The 16546-nt window shown below is 43.5% G+C and overlaps 1 protein-coding gene across 2 annotated transcripts in view; it reads right to left on the bottom strand.

Moving 5' to 3' along the window:
* Positions 1-16546, bottom strand: part of LOC106741483 (protein phosphatase Slingshot homolog 2) — a 134190-nt gene that overhangs the window by 105185 nt on the left and 12459 nt on the right. The gene's annotated exons all lie outside the window — the stretch shown is intronic.

Below are 16546 nucleotides of genomic sequence, written 5' to 3'. Positions count from 1 at the left end.
AATTTCCGGCCGAAAGATACGAATGCGAAAAATTTGCATAAAGAACGTGTCTTGTACATTATTACCAGTACTGCCATCCGATCATCGGAAAAAAAGCGAAATAGTGATTGCTTCTTGGCAGAAAAAGTGACAAAAATGACCTCTTAGTGACTTTGAAATAGTGGTCAAAGATGAATTTTTTTCAAATTCTAAAGAGTAACTAGCCATTTTGGCAAAAAATAACACTCTTATTTTCCCAGATTCATCTTTGGATAATTTAACATATATCGAGTTCTTCTCGTAATACGGTTTGCAAGTTTACAACAAGAACAAATATAATATCGAGCAGAAATACATATATAACGCCCACATTTTATAAATTTAACAGCAGGAAAAAGTGACTATGACTTATTTTGGACAATAGTGAATTTTTTAATAATATGTCAGAAAAAGTGACAAAAAAGATAACTCAAGATGACTGGATGGCAGCGCTGATTATTACGGTCATAACGTGAAAGTCATTATATAGGAGACCTTAGCGGTGCGAAAAGCTGTACATATGTCTCGCCGAATAAATCTCAATTACATCGCGCCGGCAATTCGCGTGTCATACACGTTCGACACGTGAAAAATACCTGGTAATCGCTTAGACGGAGGCAACGAACACCTCTCCAATTACGCAATCTGACCGTGACATCAACATTAATCAGCGTTCTGTGCAACTTTTGCAACCTTTTATACTCTACCAATTTTTTTTTTATCGCGCCTATACATCAAGGTGAAGTAATTCTCTTTCTCTCTCTCTCTCTCTCTCTCTCTCTCTCAGGGTGCAAATGAGCGTCGTGTAAAACCAGGCTCGACGGCGCCAACTACCCCTTAATCAGCGAGCAATCTCGTAAATTCGCCCCGGAGTTATTACATTATACCATCGAGTGTATTTACAGAAATGTATTGCGTGTTACACGGCGTACGCGATATTATAGCAATTGCCCGTAACGAGGGAGGCAATTGTGCGGTTCTACGAGCGTGATAGCCGGTCGCATCGTACAAACAGATCAAAAGGCAGCGAGTGCATTCAAATCGCGAGGGGCAGACGGAATTCCAAGGCGGTGACGCGCCTGTTGTGTTTTACACGGTTGTACTGCAACGTCGGCAGTCGCGTCCTGTTGAATCGGAATTACCAGATTTCCGGCGATCGGTACATCCTAAAAGAAGGGTCCGCCAGTAATTTTACTACTCGTTTGATATCCTACTTCCATTCCACGAAACGATAAGAAACGCCTATCAAGAACGGGACAGTCTTCGAGACCGTCCATCACCAATTGACGTGCAATGTTTTCATTTTTTAAAGCGAACTACTCGTTCGAAGTTAATATGTGCTTATATTGCATAAATAAGTAACGAAAGACTAGAAATAAATTATATACGAACTTATTAAATAAAATCTTTACGAGCAATATTTATCCAATCGGTAATTTAACGGTAAATTAATTCTCCATTACCGTTACTCGATGAATACGCTATAATTCTTTAGCGCAGTAAAAAATTTTATATGCAGAAGTTGCCGCAAAGAAGAAATAAAACGATTAAAGACGCTTCCCCTTCTCTTTCTTCCCCGATAATAACGCCCACAAAAACTTTCCTATAACCGGCTCTTATCTTTTTGCAAACAACAACCATTATCCTTGACCTGATGTATCGGTTACTCTCTATTACAGTTACTCTATAAATACGCTACAATTTTTGCGCATAACGAATAATAATAATTTGTATGCACCGTCATAAGCAAAAACTAAAAACTGCTCTCTCGCCTCTCAATAATCAAATATCGCGTTAAATCATGTTATTAAAAGCAGCTACGTCTTGCAACTAGGCAAAGAACTAGCAGAAGGAGAAAAAAGATACAACCGATCGATCAAGTCATTTAATGACCAGCCTAAACCGCCGAAGGAAGCAGGTGTTCACGAAGGAACAACCTTTCTCGCGTCGAAGAAATCGACATTAGAAATCGATTTCTTTTCGAACATCGGCCCTATCGAATCGCGCGACCTTCCCATTGCAAACAACAATGACTCATTGCCATCCTACACACCACCGGCTGGGTGGGAATTTCTTCGGGATCTCGTTGCGCGAATCGTTTCTCAATTTTTTTTTTTCACTGTCAAGGGGATCGCACGCGACGCATTAATCATCCGCGTCGACCGGTTGTCTGGTTGTGTCTGCTAGTCGTATGATTAAAATCGCAGTTACGTGCCGGAGTCGGGCGAGAGCGAAACTAGGTCGCTTTGTGTCTACGACACGACAAGATAGCCGAATGGCTTCGTAATGTGCCGCGACGTTATCAATATTTTCGCTCACGACGATGGACACGGCCACGGTTAGTACTTCTATCAGTTTCCTGCGCGGTGATACTCGTGCGTGCGTGCGGATCTTCGCGGAGGAATTACCAACGCGCGAAAAGTCGGGAGGAGTTCGAGCACGGTGCGAAGGATCGCATCGAAATTCTTGACGGCGTCGGGCGCTTACGTCACGCATGTCAATGACGCGAAAGCAAGCAGGAGCCCTTCCTAGCCCTCTCGGTAACACCTTTCGGGACGGTCAACAACCACCGGATTCTTCGACTCGCATGAGGGAACGAAACGTCGAAGAGCTTTGAAGGCCGTGTCGCCCTGCTGAATATTCACGAACCGGTCGTTGATATATCGACGACCACGACCCAGTCTACACTCGGTACTGTCTACCGGAGCGCGGTGGAAGGGTAAAGTGCGCATAAAATTAATCGGCTTGGTTAATCGACGAGATAAGGCCTCGGCGAAGTCTCAGCACGATCCATTCGAAAGCCAGATCTCGTCAATTTCGTCCGTATAAAAGATCGGCGAGGAGTCGTTAAACAAGTCAATATTGATCTTGAATAATTCTTACGCGCGAGTCCCTAGTATTTCGTAATCCATTCGTGATAAACGTCATCATATATGCAAATATTGCACACGCACACACGCACGACGTGTCGATGTCGCGTCGCTCACACACGCGTCAGCTGACATCACCGGTGCATCGACCTACGTCGAGATTGTCGTACGCGCGTATGTTTGCTCCGATTCGTCAGCTCACCCATGCAAAACGCGAGCGGACAGCATGTAAACGCTAATACAGTTCGCAAAGAGGAAATCATGCTCGAGAGGAGAGAGGGAACGGTCTGCAGTCCATCTGTCGATACGATAAACAACGTCTCGCGAGTTTCCGATAGGGATGTATCATCGAGTTCCTGGTCGAACAAATTCGCGCTACTTATTCCGCAACGATCTCCCGGCAGACTATCTATCGGTATTCCGGGCCGGTGAGTACCCGAAACAACTTCATTCCGTCGCTATTTCCTCAGAAATGTTCAACGAATTGTCAGATTTACGAAAAGGAAAATGAATTACATGAATAATTTCGTTTAGAAACCATGCTGTAAAAATATGGAAGAATAGGTCGAAACTTTCTCGAATAATCCGGTCGTGAAAGATGAATTTTTCACGATTTTCTATAATGTTAATTATTCCCGACGTTAAGATCCGGTTGGAAAAAAACGAGGGTATGTGTGTATAAGGTCTAAATTTCAATATTTTCGTATCATCAGATTAACATTTCAAGTAATATTTTTTTCGACACAAATAACGACGGACGGATTGCTGACCCTTCTCGATAATTATAAAAGAACAATTACGCGGAACACTATTGAGTATGTTGCGAACCAGACGTCATTTCGATACGCGGAGCTTGCATCACTCGGCGGATTAATGCGCTTGAAGATTCCACGCTAGCATCCGCATCCGACGAGCGTTGCAAGAGAAGCTAATAGTGCGTGTGCATATCGTGCTGAGACACGCAATGCGAAAATCCCCACGATACAGCCGTGTCACTTTTTACGTTCTCGTCAAGAGCTCAAGGAAGGATAACAAACGAGTCTAACGAACTCGCAGCATGTTCGACCCGTCAGCATACTCTCGACTTTCCCGTCGAGAAATGAGGAACCGGAAAATTGTTAGAACAATTGTTAATCTATAAAGAGAATACGTGATCTTTCCTGGAAGACGAAGAAAATAAAATACGGAAAGATTCTCTCCAGATTTTATTATTTTAAATATTGGCCCTCTGTGTAAAAAGACGGTGTGTAAAAAATTGGGCATCTTCTCACCTTCTCACGGAACGAGTCCCTTATAATACGTCTCTCTTCGAGCGTAAAACCTTATCCCTGTTAAGCGTTTAACATGAATACGAAGAATGATGATTTCTGAAACTAAAGTTATCGTGTAAGATTCACAAAGTAAAGCAAAGATATGCCGGTACAAGCCTAACGGTTCCTTTGTTGGCACAAGTTCAAAGCGGTAAAAGTGAAAAATGGATGAGAAAACCAAAAAAAAAACCGCTAAAACTAAATTGTCTTCTTTGAAAGGGTTATCCGCACGAGTAACGCCTCTTCCGTCTACTCAATGAAGAGCATCGACGGGACATGATCGCGCGTAAAAATCGACATCAAGGACGCTTTTAACACGAGAATGGATCGATGAACGCTTATGGTTATGCATATCCGGTGACACGACGTAAATACCGGGCGAAAAATAGCAACGGGGAAAAAGGCTGGGAAAGGTGCAAGGGGAAGGGTATCAATCTCAAGGGTGATTACGTAAATGACGCGGGCACAATGAGAGTACGTGAACGTGTAACTCTCTCCGACGTAACTCTTACTTCTACGACGCGGCCGGCAGACCGTCTTACCACTATGTATCGTCGTTCTTTCGGCCGTGTGAGTTCTTTGACGTGCGCAACGTAACTTTTAACGTACCGAACACGTGCGAAACGCGGTGCACCCAGGAATGCGTTTCACGCGGATCACAACTAATCTTGCGCGTATGCGCGCATTCAAGCGCCCTTTGTAGAAAGTTTGAGAACCATGGACTGACCTTTCGAACGACGAAATCAAGCAATATTTTTTTTATACGGAGAATCTTCAACGTTGAAAGTTTTCCCGAATAAAAGCAAACTATAACTCCGAGTTGCAACTAGATGAAGAAGATCTTGAATCTCCTCTCAGCAAATTTAGAGAATTTTAATTTGAAGTTTAATTCGTCAGATTATCAAAGTTTTCATGAAAAAAAAAAGGTTTTCATGAAAAAATCGCGATAATCGATGTTCAAACAAGTTCTCGTTAGGAAAGAATCGACGCCAGATTTTTCATTATGTTTAAACATCTTAAAAATACGATACTTTCACAGCGGTTTACTCTTCCTCCTAGATATGTAATGCCTTATTGCGAGCTGTTACCTCACCGTGGGTAGAGTAACAGTGTGTTAATGCCGCTTGTGTGCGCGCAATTAAAGCCTCCTCAACGAAGAAAATGACGGAAAGTTCAGAGGGCAGCGTGCGTCGATTTTTACGCGCGGTCACCATCGTTAAAAATACTTTCGTTAATGAATAGAAAGGGGGATATTATTAAGATCCGAGAGCGATAGTACGCCGAATCAGTATTACTCGTGATTAATTTTAACCGAAGCTCGTTAAATTCTCTTCTCCTATCTATATTCTAGCGTTAAGATCTAGCAAGATCTGGAAGGAGATTTAGGAAGAAAGGAAAAACCGTCGAATACTACGGCAGAGATTGATCAACCCGGGCATGATTAATTTGGTGTGAAACCGGATCGTCATTTGTAATGCGAGACACAAATGTAAAATAGTCTCAAACGCATAAATTACTATATATGTGTACACACGTACACGAAGTGAAATAATTACACGCATGCATTGTGAAATCTTTTATCATTAATATTTACACGTCACTAATACGATTCGCTCGCGTATGAGAAGAGACGCGCGCCGGACGGTAGAAAAAAGATGGACAAGAAATAACAAACTAATCGTGGGGGAATAATTATGGGCTTAGTCAACTCTCGCTCACCGGCGGCCAACAACGAGGCTTCGTCTGCGACCTTTACCGGTTTCTTCTCTGCCTTCCTCGAAGTCTGTGCAACGTGAGAAGTTGCAGAAATGTAATGCCTGATATCTCGATTATCGCGCCATTATTTTTCTTTCTTCTCTTTTTTTTTTTTTTTAAGAAGCCTTCGCGACCAGACATTGCGGTTACAAGGGATCGGCGAAGGAGGGATTACGGTCACGCCAGACTGACCGACGACGAAGACGCATGTTGTGCATGAATTATTCACGAGCTATCTCGAAACAAGTATCTGCGCACGTTCGCGACGATCGATGGGCCCTCGTCGAGATTCGGTGTCTTACGAGGGCCGTTTTTTCCTTCGGCATTCTTGCTCGCAAAGGTAAAAGAGTATCACGATGTGAGAACCCCGTCATGCCCGGAGCTAGCTGGGAAAATCTATTCCTAAATCTTAAACGTCTCAATCCTCTTATCGTGAACGCGCGTTATACGGTTACGCTGCGTGAGTTAGGAATGCTCAGAAAGGCTCGCATAAATTTTCACGACGCTGTTTTTACGCGATATTAGCCTTCACTAATCTGTTGCTTTACAACCGGATTTTTTCCCGAAGTAACAAGAAAGAAACCGGAGGATTCGCAAAACGTTTGAACAAATTTTTATTTCTTGAAAGGTATTCTTGAATTTGTGAATAAGAAAGTTAACGAATAATTGACTCTTTAATCGGAAAGACAACGGCTTCTTCTTATGCTCTACTAATTATCGCGTGTGGAATAACTTGCTATTCTTTGCAAATATATTTTTGTCGAACTTCGCGCGCAAGCTTGATTCCGGCGGCTCAGCGCGAAATAAATTTAATTAAAGCGAGTTCTCGAGTGAAAGGAGGAGACATCGGTAATTACCACGATAAACATTATTATTATTTTGTCTCGACGTAAAAGGCGTCGTAATGAACGGCACCTTAAAGTCGCGGACGTTGAGTCACTTATTTAAGCTCTCCCGCTTTTACCGCTCCCGTTACAAAATCCCGGATGCACTCCATGAAAATATGCAAAACCAACGAACAAGGATTACGTTCGGAGCTCATCATACAATCCTGCCTGATGCAAACTTTCCCGTCGCACTTTGTACGGTTCTCTCATAAAAGAGAAACTCGACTAAGAATTACAAATGGACTTAAAAAGTTGTAGTAAATTCATATATAAATTTAACTTTCGTGTTTCAAATGAACGAAAAGTAATTACTATATTATAATAAAATTGTGACGAGCACACAAGTGTGCGTGTTTAATTAATCTCCAAATAAGATAATAATCTTCTTCTTTTCTTTCTTGGCACTACAGCCTCGTTTGAGGCCTGGGCCTACTTTTCTCTCTCTTTACATATGCATGTGGTGCGCACACAGATTGTACACATGCATATGGGACTTACAGTTTTACGCCGGTTCCGCACGGCAGTTGGAGAGAAGTTTTCGTGGCATGGGAATATTCTTGGTGGTTTGCCAGACCACCGAAGAGGAGCGACGAGCGTATGATAAAATTTTCTGGTTCTGCCGGGGATTGAACCCGGGACTCCTAAAAGCATGATAGACTAGTGCGCTGCCTACCATGCCACGCTCGCGCTCAAAATAAGATAATAATAATATCAAGAAAATAAGCGCGAGGCTGGGAATAATTCCGTCAAAGAGGCGTGAAAAATGATTTTGTGGCAATTAGCTAACACGAATTTTGACAATGATTCATCAACGACAGGATGTGCAAATGTTCGTAAAAGGATCTCAACGTGACTCACTGAAAGTCACCCACTCAGCGCGACTGATATGGGCGAGCGTCCATCTTCGCATCTTCGTACAAATTGAAGTGCCGATCACTCTACTCTTACTATGTGCCGTTCTCTCGAACAGGTTTCCCTACTCTCGTGACGATCGCGAAGGCGCGGGATGCATGCGAATAAATGACTAGATGAGAACAAGCTGATAAGAAGAATGGTATACAAGACGATCCCAGAAGTATCGCGCTCTTCCTCTCTCGCGCGCGCGCAACTGCGTATTTTTCTGTTTATGAAAAAAATTAGCCCACACGAAACTCTTTTTCACGAACTTTTAGCAAGAACAATCGGCCGATGAGTGTCGCAAGACGAGAAACGAGACCAATTAGCAAGTTTCGGAACGCGATCTGATCTCAAATTGCGCAAGGCCGCTCATTGTTCGCGCTCGCCCGAAATGCCCGGGGACCGAAATATAGTTCAGGGTTACATATCTCGAACGAAACTCTCGAGAAAAACGCGGCAAATCGACGGGTAAAACAAGAACAACGTCTGAAGCAAGCCGCACGTAAAGGAAGACGTTCGAAATAATTTTTCACTTATTCAAAAATAAAAAAAAAACAATCGATTTCGCCAAAAAGAATACACACTGATGCTATTCCAACAGTAAAGGGTTCAATTAACGGTTTTTAAATTACCAAGATCAGGTAAGTAATTTATTTTGATACAATCACCGTCGTGATTATTTGATCGAGACGTTAAAACGACAATCAGCGAGTCTAATCTGGCGATTACCCCTAAGCAATCATAGGTCTATTAGATCTGTGACAATTTGCGTATACATGCGCATATACGTGTGCGCTCGTGTGAAGCGAACGGCTCGAGAAAATAACGAATCGCGTCGTAACGTGTCATTAATCTCGAAAGGAAAAGTTCCGTCGCGCTATATTATTTATCATGTGTCTCGCAAATGACGCCAAATGACACCGGACTTCGGTTCTGCGAGCTTACCGTAATATCGGCAGCGGAGAAAGCGCGCGATCGAAGACTGAAACGACACGACGACGACGTGGACGACTCGCGCTCGATTTTCCGCGTTTGTGATCCCGTACCGTCGAGAGAAGAACTACCGTGGAACCATAATGAGCGACGTGTGTGTTTACGGTATTATCCGGCCGAGAAAATACGCGTATATCCGGTTATTATCCACACGGAGAGCCTCATGACTCTTTGTTAGTAAAATTTACGAGCGACCGGGATTCCCCGTTCAAGGTAGACCGCCTGGGCGGCGGGCTTCGGAGGCTCCGAGAGCAGGTCATCGGCAATTCTTACGAGTCTCCCCACCGGCTTCTTCTCGTCGCATCGAGTGATACTTAAAAGGGTACAATGACGCGCGTCTTAAAACGCGACGGTCGGCCGAACATGCTAACTCGCTTTTTAGCGAGGCGATCGTTAACGCGTGTTAACAAACCCGACACACTCGATGTATACGACCGGCGTGTCCTGATTGCCAATGCGAGACACATCGAAACCGCAAACACACCACGTAATTGGAGATAATACCTTAAAGGCGACAAAGTGTATTACTGTTGTAGTACAACGAAATGTACAATCGCACCATTGCGACGCGTGTGGGTAATCCCGCGGGAACGTTTATATTCCTCACACCGGGTTGCTTTATCGCCACGCACTTCAACTTGGTAGCCACGGCGGCTCGAACGAGCGGTTAATACCAGGTCGAATTTATTACCGGACGGGAAAGCAGTTTGGGGAGTTATTTAATGTTATCTTGAATCTATACGACGCAACGAAACACGCGGCGAAGGCGCATTGCGATTGTCGCGCGTATGTAAAGTAGATTCGACCCGCGATAATCTCGTCAGCAATGGTACAATACGGGGCATCGAATTACGCTTTGTCGGAGACTTGGCGCAACTTGCCGCTCTTTCTCCTTCTCTTCTCTTTCTCAGGATGTACTTATATAATTTTCACCGGAGGATTTCGTGATCATTCGTGATCATTCGCGCGAAAATCTTGCCGTGAATATAACCGCTTATCTCTTTCAAACGAGAATTCGAATCTTTAAAAATTACATCAGGACAGAAAAAGAAAGAATAGTTTAAACCTTAAAACCGGTATTCACACACGGTAGAAAATTTCGTGTTAAATTTAATACATTTCATACGTATGCCAAATGGCTTGTACAAATTTGTGTGTTAATTCAACACAAGGCGAATATGTTGAGACACAAATATGTAAAAAATTAGCTCAGTATTAATATCCATAATATGTTAATCGATATTGAAGTATAAAAGGTGTTATTTTAACACTTGCACATTGTTGAATATCGACTTGTACAAAATATTGAGATAACAGAAACATGATATGTTAAATTAACATACGCGCGCAGTGTAAAAAATTTAACAATGAAATTTTTGACCGATTTTAACACAAATATAAAATATCTTTTTACCGTGTAGTTGTAAGTTATCTATACGAACACTGATTGAGAGCATAATTAATTACAAATTCGTATTCACAGGCGATTGTCATCCAGTTATTCGAATCGTTTCTCACCTTGTGGAGAATAAAACCTTGTATGAAATAAAAACAAACACAGATTGACAAATAATGAAAGGTTTATGGAACCATAATTGGCAAGCTAAAATTTCTCAATTGATAACGAATTATGAATGCCGGCTTGGATTTCGACTCTGGTACCTTCCGATTCTCGGTAAATTTGTCCAACTTCAATCAAAATCGGAAGCCTCCTGTACAACAAATGATTCGACATACCTGATAATACATGATGTATCGTTGCTCGCGTCCTTTCGGTGTCCTGCTTCATTCGTCCTGGCTTCCCGATCCATCATCCTGGTTCCCGACTGCTCCGTCGTGGCACTGTGTCGTGGCACTCGCGTACATATGACGATTCAATCGCAAGTATGCATATTAATTAACGCGATGCCGACGAGGCCCGTTTCGAAATTTTACCATTGAAATATTTCAATCACGCGACAGAAATGATGAATAACGCGACACACGTGCACCGTGATGTGCGGATCGCTCGCCGGCTCGGAACAAAAAGGGAAACAGTCGGAAAGTCGCGGGACGCACGAGAGTAGATTTAATCGCCTCGAAGGTTCGCAATGTTTTGAAGATGTTGATTGTTTTGATCGCGTGCAGCTGCTCAATAGAGGGGCGACGCTGGCTGCCGATCGACACAAGATGACGTTGCCCTTTTTGTCCATTGTTTTGGTACTCGCGCGTATCGCGCACATTCCCGTAAACGTGCGTGTTACGTTACATCACGAGCCGGCGAGCAACGTACATCTCCGCATAGTGTATGCATCGTTGTGTTTATTACGATGCCTGTCGAGTGATTACAATCAGTCCCTCGTCGACTGATGAAATATTCAATCGGACTGTCGCAACATCATGTTAACCCTTTGCACTCGAGGGCTCCGGAGCGGAGCCATTTAAAATTTGTCCTCAAACTCGAGGGCTCCGCTATGGAGACAATGCAAATAACTTTCGGTTCATAACATAAGGACAAAGACAAATCGTAAAAACTATTGTGTATAGGATATTCCGCTCTTGCTATTTGCATTTGAGTTTGAAGAGTTCGAAGACAGATTTTAAATGGCTCCGCTCCGGAGCCCTCGAGTGCAAAGGGTCAATTACACGCGTTTCGCGTGAATCGTCGTGTCTACGCGAGTGTCAGTTTCAATGCCACAATGAAACGGCTGGAATTAGGATGCTGGATCCGGAAAGTGAAAATATTTTTCACTCGGTGATTTCAAAGAAAATTTTTAAAAGAAAAAATTCTCCGGGAAACAAATGGAGCCGACGCGTTCGAGGGATCATAATTTGCAAACAAGTAACGATCAAACACCGGATGCCCCTTTCTTTTTTTCTTATGACAAACAATCGAAGCTTTCCTCGTGGCGAAGGCGACGAGGCGTGCAGGAAATTACGGAGACGTCGGCCGAAGTTAAGGTAACGTCTAACCCGTGACGGACACTAATGAGTTTGCGGTCGGGTTCTAAACCTATGGCGGGTCACAGGGAACGTGAAAGTGCGCCGCAAACCGCCTTGCCGGGACACGACGCGAAGTAATAAACTGAATATGAACGAAAGTATGAAGTAAGTTTATCACGGCCGTCGAAATTCTGACGAGATCCTGAAGCGATCCCCTTCGTCTTCGGGGAAGCATTAGAGGAACTCGACTTGAGAAATTTCAGAGTGGAATCGCGAATTAATCGTCTCGCGACATCGATTGTTCTGTCTCGGTGGAGCGCACCCTCCGCTCGATCACGAGAGACGCACGAGATTTGTATCGAGATGGGTGGCGCTGGATCCACCCACGCGATTCAAGTCGCTGCGGCGCACTTCTGAAATAAGCGTCGTCCGTGATTGGAGATCGCAATTAACGATAATCGCCCTATTGGCTATGTGGTATCTACTAAGCGCTTCTGGCGCTCTTTAAGGCGGCGCGGGCTTAATTGCAATTATAAATCTAGATCGGCGCCGCGCGACGTCGTTTTAATTACTTTCGCACTGTTTACGTCCTGTAATTGATACCCCCGCGCATTTTGTTTGCCGAGTGCCCAGCGATAATGGATTTAGCGGAATAGCCTGACGAATGCTTCCAATCAAGTAGCGAGCGTATATCTGTCGCGATAATTTCGATCGGCCGATTTATCGTCGTCAACACGAAAAAAGACCCAACGAGAGTTGTTAACGCGCGTTTTGCATATCTGCCCGGGATATCTTTGTCATTTCGTCGATAACCGCGAGTAATCGAGCGAGCAAATGCGCTCGTTGCGGATCGCACCGGGGAAACAATTTCGAGGAGTTGAATAATCTCACGGTGCCCGAGTCGGAATTTTTAATTCTACGTTAGGTTTCAAACAGAAAACGGAAATAAATTCTCATTTGCAGCATCAATAAAAATATAATGAGTACTCCTTCAATGCTACGAAGGGAATTTAGTTATCCAGAATCTAAATTTTAGTTTAATATAGAAAACCTATGAACACTCGATGTGTTCTAAGAACTAAATTAAACTTAAAATAAGACTAAAAACTCGGCCCGAGTGTTCTCGACGCCGGGAACGCCCCGAGTTTCAAAGTATCACGAAGTTTCGAGATCCCGTCTTTTCAGTTAATCGTCGCGCAAACAGAAACAGATACGAGTTTAATGAGATCGCACGATAGAGACGGTGAGTCAATCGGCCACCGGATATTCGAGTTTTCCTTACGGGAACTCTCTCGACGCTTAATAGTTCCATTACCATCGGCTCGACGTTTCTCCCTCGCGGAACCCGCGCCGCACGATTTCACGTTGGCAGACTGAACTCAGGCCGGGCTAAAGGTCGCGTATCGGATACATGCCCCGTTGAAACGCCTCGCGAACAACTTAGCCAAAAATAGCGGGCGAGCGAGCGAGCATCGGTGCTGCCAGCGGCAAGACCGAATCGAGGGTATTGTATTACGATGCCGATTGCCTGCAAATCTACCGCCTCGTGCAGGAATAAGCGTTACAATAAACGGGATGAGCGCAGGAGTTCGTGACGCGTCGCCGTAACCGACGGTACTTCACCCGAAATTGAAAGCGAGCGAAACCGCGACGACGCGGTACGGAATAGAGAGATCACGGAATGCGGATGGAAATATCAGTTTTAATATCTATGTTATTGCACCGAAGAACGGATTTGGCAACAATTACCGAGATTTGGCTTAACGAACAGTCTCTTAAGTGTAAATATACTGTATGTACACCGATAGAAATTATAGTTACTTCCGGCTTCAATCATACTCTTTTTTTATTTTAACCACAAAAATAACAGTAGCAATATATGATTGATATACTGAAAAATCCACTTAATTGAATTAAACAAAATTTGATTAAGATATGGTCAACAAACAAATCTTTTGGTTGTAACAACGAAAATTTGGTTCTTTGAACCAAAGGTTTGGTTCTCTGAAAAAAAAAAAAAATAAATAAACATCCGAAAACGATTCAAATTTTGGCAAACAGATTCTTTGACGAGATCGCGATCAATTTTCCCTCAGCAAGGTACTTCGACCCTCCAAATTTTAACATTGCCCATCTGAATGCGCGAGCCCCGACGAATCGAAATTTTATCGAGGTAAAATTCCCGTGAAAACAACCGAAGGAAATATTTTATTAACGACTTCCGGGAGCCTTAGTTCACGCGGAGGTCCTCATTTGCGATGTCGAATAATTTTACCCATTCACACCGGAGGTACCCTCGCGGAAAAGTTATGCATTTTTCATTTCCATTCGTTTGTTCGGTCATGCAAAAAAACAGAAGGAAAGAGAGAAAGAGAGAGAGAGAGAGAGAGACGAAGCGGAGTAATCAGCGCCGGATTCGAGGTCTCATCGGCAATATCCGCGACAGTCGGAGCGCACCGCGAGGCTCGCGACCCTCGTGAAAGCCGACGCGCCTTAATATCCGGCCCCGTCGACGGGGACTTTTTTCCTCCCGCCGTCCGCGAAGCACTTCGATTACGTCTCCCGCGCGTAACGTTACGATACGCGCGAGGCGAGATGTTACGCAAACGCCGGCGTAGAAAGTCGGACGATTAAGAGCGAAGCCCTCTCCGCCCGAGCAGGAGAGTGAATCGTTCCGTGGGGATTTCCTGTATGCGCGTTCAGGTGGTGCACGCGAATCGCGTACGCACGCGCACACGACGCAAATCGAACGCACAATCGTCCGCTCGTTCGAAACGCACGCGGAAATTCGCACGCGACGCGCTTTCCTCGAGAGGAAAAGGGGAGGAGTGGGACGAGCGAACGGCGCCAGCTTAAGCGAATTATCGCGACGACGAAGGAGGAAGCCGGAGAGGCGTCTACCACGAGGCGAACCTACCTACCATCTCCATCCGGGAGGAACTTGCTTGTCCCGTTGATTGAATAACGTCGCGTTATTTCCTAGCAGACCCGGCCGCGGTTCCGGGAGCGTGACCGATTCAGATAATTCGCGAGGATCTCACGTATCGGCTAGAAATTGTCATTGGATATATCTGGTATTGCACAAGGTGAGCGCAAGCGCGTAATCCTTACATTACCTAACTTAATCATGCAGTGGTAGAAGTTGAATAAGGAAGACCTTTGTAATTATTCTAACGCGGAGACAAATATCTCGCTAGCAAGTGGTTACAGACAGCGAAAAATTGGTTTCAACAGATATAATAGATTTGGTCGCCGAACATTATTTATATAATTTTTTTCCGCAAAAACATTTGCTATTTTTACATTATTTCAAGTCAAAAATCGTCCAATTCTAACAATGTTTGGGCCTCGATTTATATCTTGTGGGTATTTTTTACCAGTTTAGTATTTCCTGACCTTTATAAATCCCAGTCCCGGTCATAATCCTTCCCATTACCTGAGATGAAACGTGATGGAGATTCAATAGCACAACCTGATAAGGACATTATAATGAATCCTGACTAAGGTTCTGATTACCACGTAGCGTTACATGACTTCTTAGGACCCGATATAATCCGGTATAACCTTAGACGGATCCGACAACCAGTTAAGGTCAAACCCAAGCTGGATGATGGGATAAATTTCTAGTCGGTGCGGCGCTCCGGCGACGGACATTAGCCACCTTTCGCCCGGAAGAAATGCTCGATCGTCTGACGCCCGTAAATCTACCGCGTAAAGAGCGCGCATTATACTTATCATCCTCGCGTTACGACCTAAGACGTAAAGCCCGGATTTTATTTATGGCGACGTGAAGCATTAGACCGGTTGATTAACAAGAGCCGAGGGAGAGAGACGCGGTAACAACTCCACGCTGAAGAAAAAGAAAAGAAAATGCCGGCACGCACGTACGCGTTTACGCGCGTTTTCGTGTGAAATATTGCCCGCGTTACCTTTTACGGAAACGAGGAGGGATTCTCCGACGGAATAGGCTGTGTATCTTTAAGACCGCGATCGAGAAAAACCGGGAATAGCTGCGAGAATGCAAGAGGACTTCGTCTCAAGATCGCGACGTTAACCTTCGAATAACAAGATTAGGTTGGATCCGATCGAATCCACATTCTAATGCTTCTGCACACGCGCTGATAAAGCGTAGAGTGTTGTGGTTTCGTGAAACTTTCAAGTCTTCCCGCAGCAGCTAGTAGCGTAAGATAAAGTAAGATTGTACTATCTTATCCAGTATAAAGCCTAATTACTCCATCTGGCTAACTGTCTCGAATCCCTGGGCCACCTTGTTATTAACGTCATTTTTTTATTATTTTAAATATATAGTATACAAAGTATTTATCATAAATTAACAATAATTTGTAATTATTTTTTGACCGGATTAAAGCGGAAAATGGATAACTCTCTCTCTCTCTCTCTCTCTCTCTCTCTCTTTATTTTTATTTAATAAAATATTTTCACGTTTTTTTTTTCTCTTTTTATTTCCTTATTATTTCCATATTATTTTATCACATATTTATATTATTATGCTAAATTATTCTTTTGCAAAGAAAACTAATAGATTAAACATCTTACAGATTACTTTTACGGTTTCCTGCTCAAATAAATATTGCTATGTATTTTATAATTCAGGTATTCTACATATTTTACTATATCTTCTGTTTACTTTAAAAAATTTCAACTCATTGTGAGAATAAAAAGTGCCTAATCGACAAAATTAGTCGAAAAAAATTACAAAATGCTCCTACCGCTTGGATCCGGACTCATTTCGTTAAACGTGACTGCACAAACCTTCTTATTCAAGGGTTAATGACTCCGAGATAGTCGGAGATTTTTAATTCGGCTGATAATTGTATCATAATGTCGATATCCGCCTCTCCCTCTCCGCGTCGGAAAATAATGCGCATTAAGC

This window comes from Dinoponera quadriceps, unplaced genomic scaffold (genome assembly GCF_001313825.1).
Source record: "Dinoponera quadriceps isolate SergipeBrazil2010 unplaced genomic scaffold, ASM131382v1 scaffold405, whole genome shotgun sequence".
NCBI classification, from domain to species: domain Eukaryota; kingdom Metazoa; phylum Arthropoda; class Insecta; order Hymenoptera; family Formicidae; genus Dinoponera; species Dinoponera quadriceps.
The sequence above is the reverse complement of the archived record's forward strand: the minus strand, read 5'-3'. Positions and strand labels throughout refer to the sequence as shown.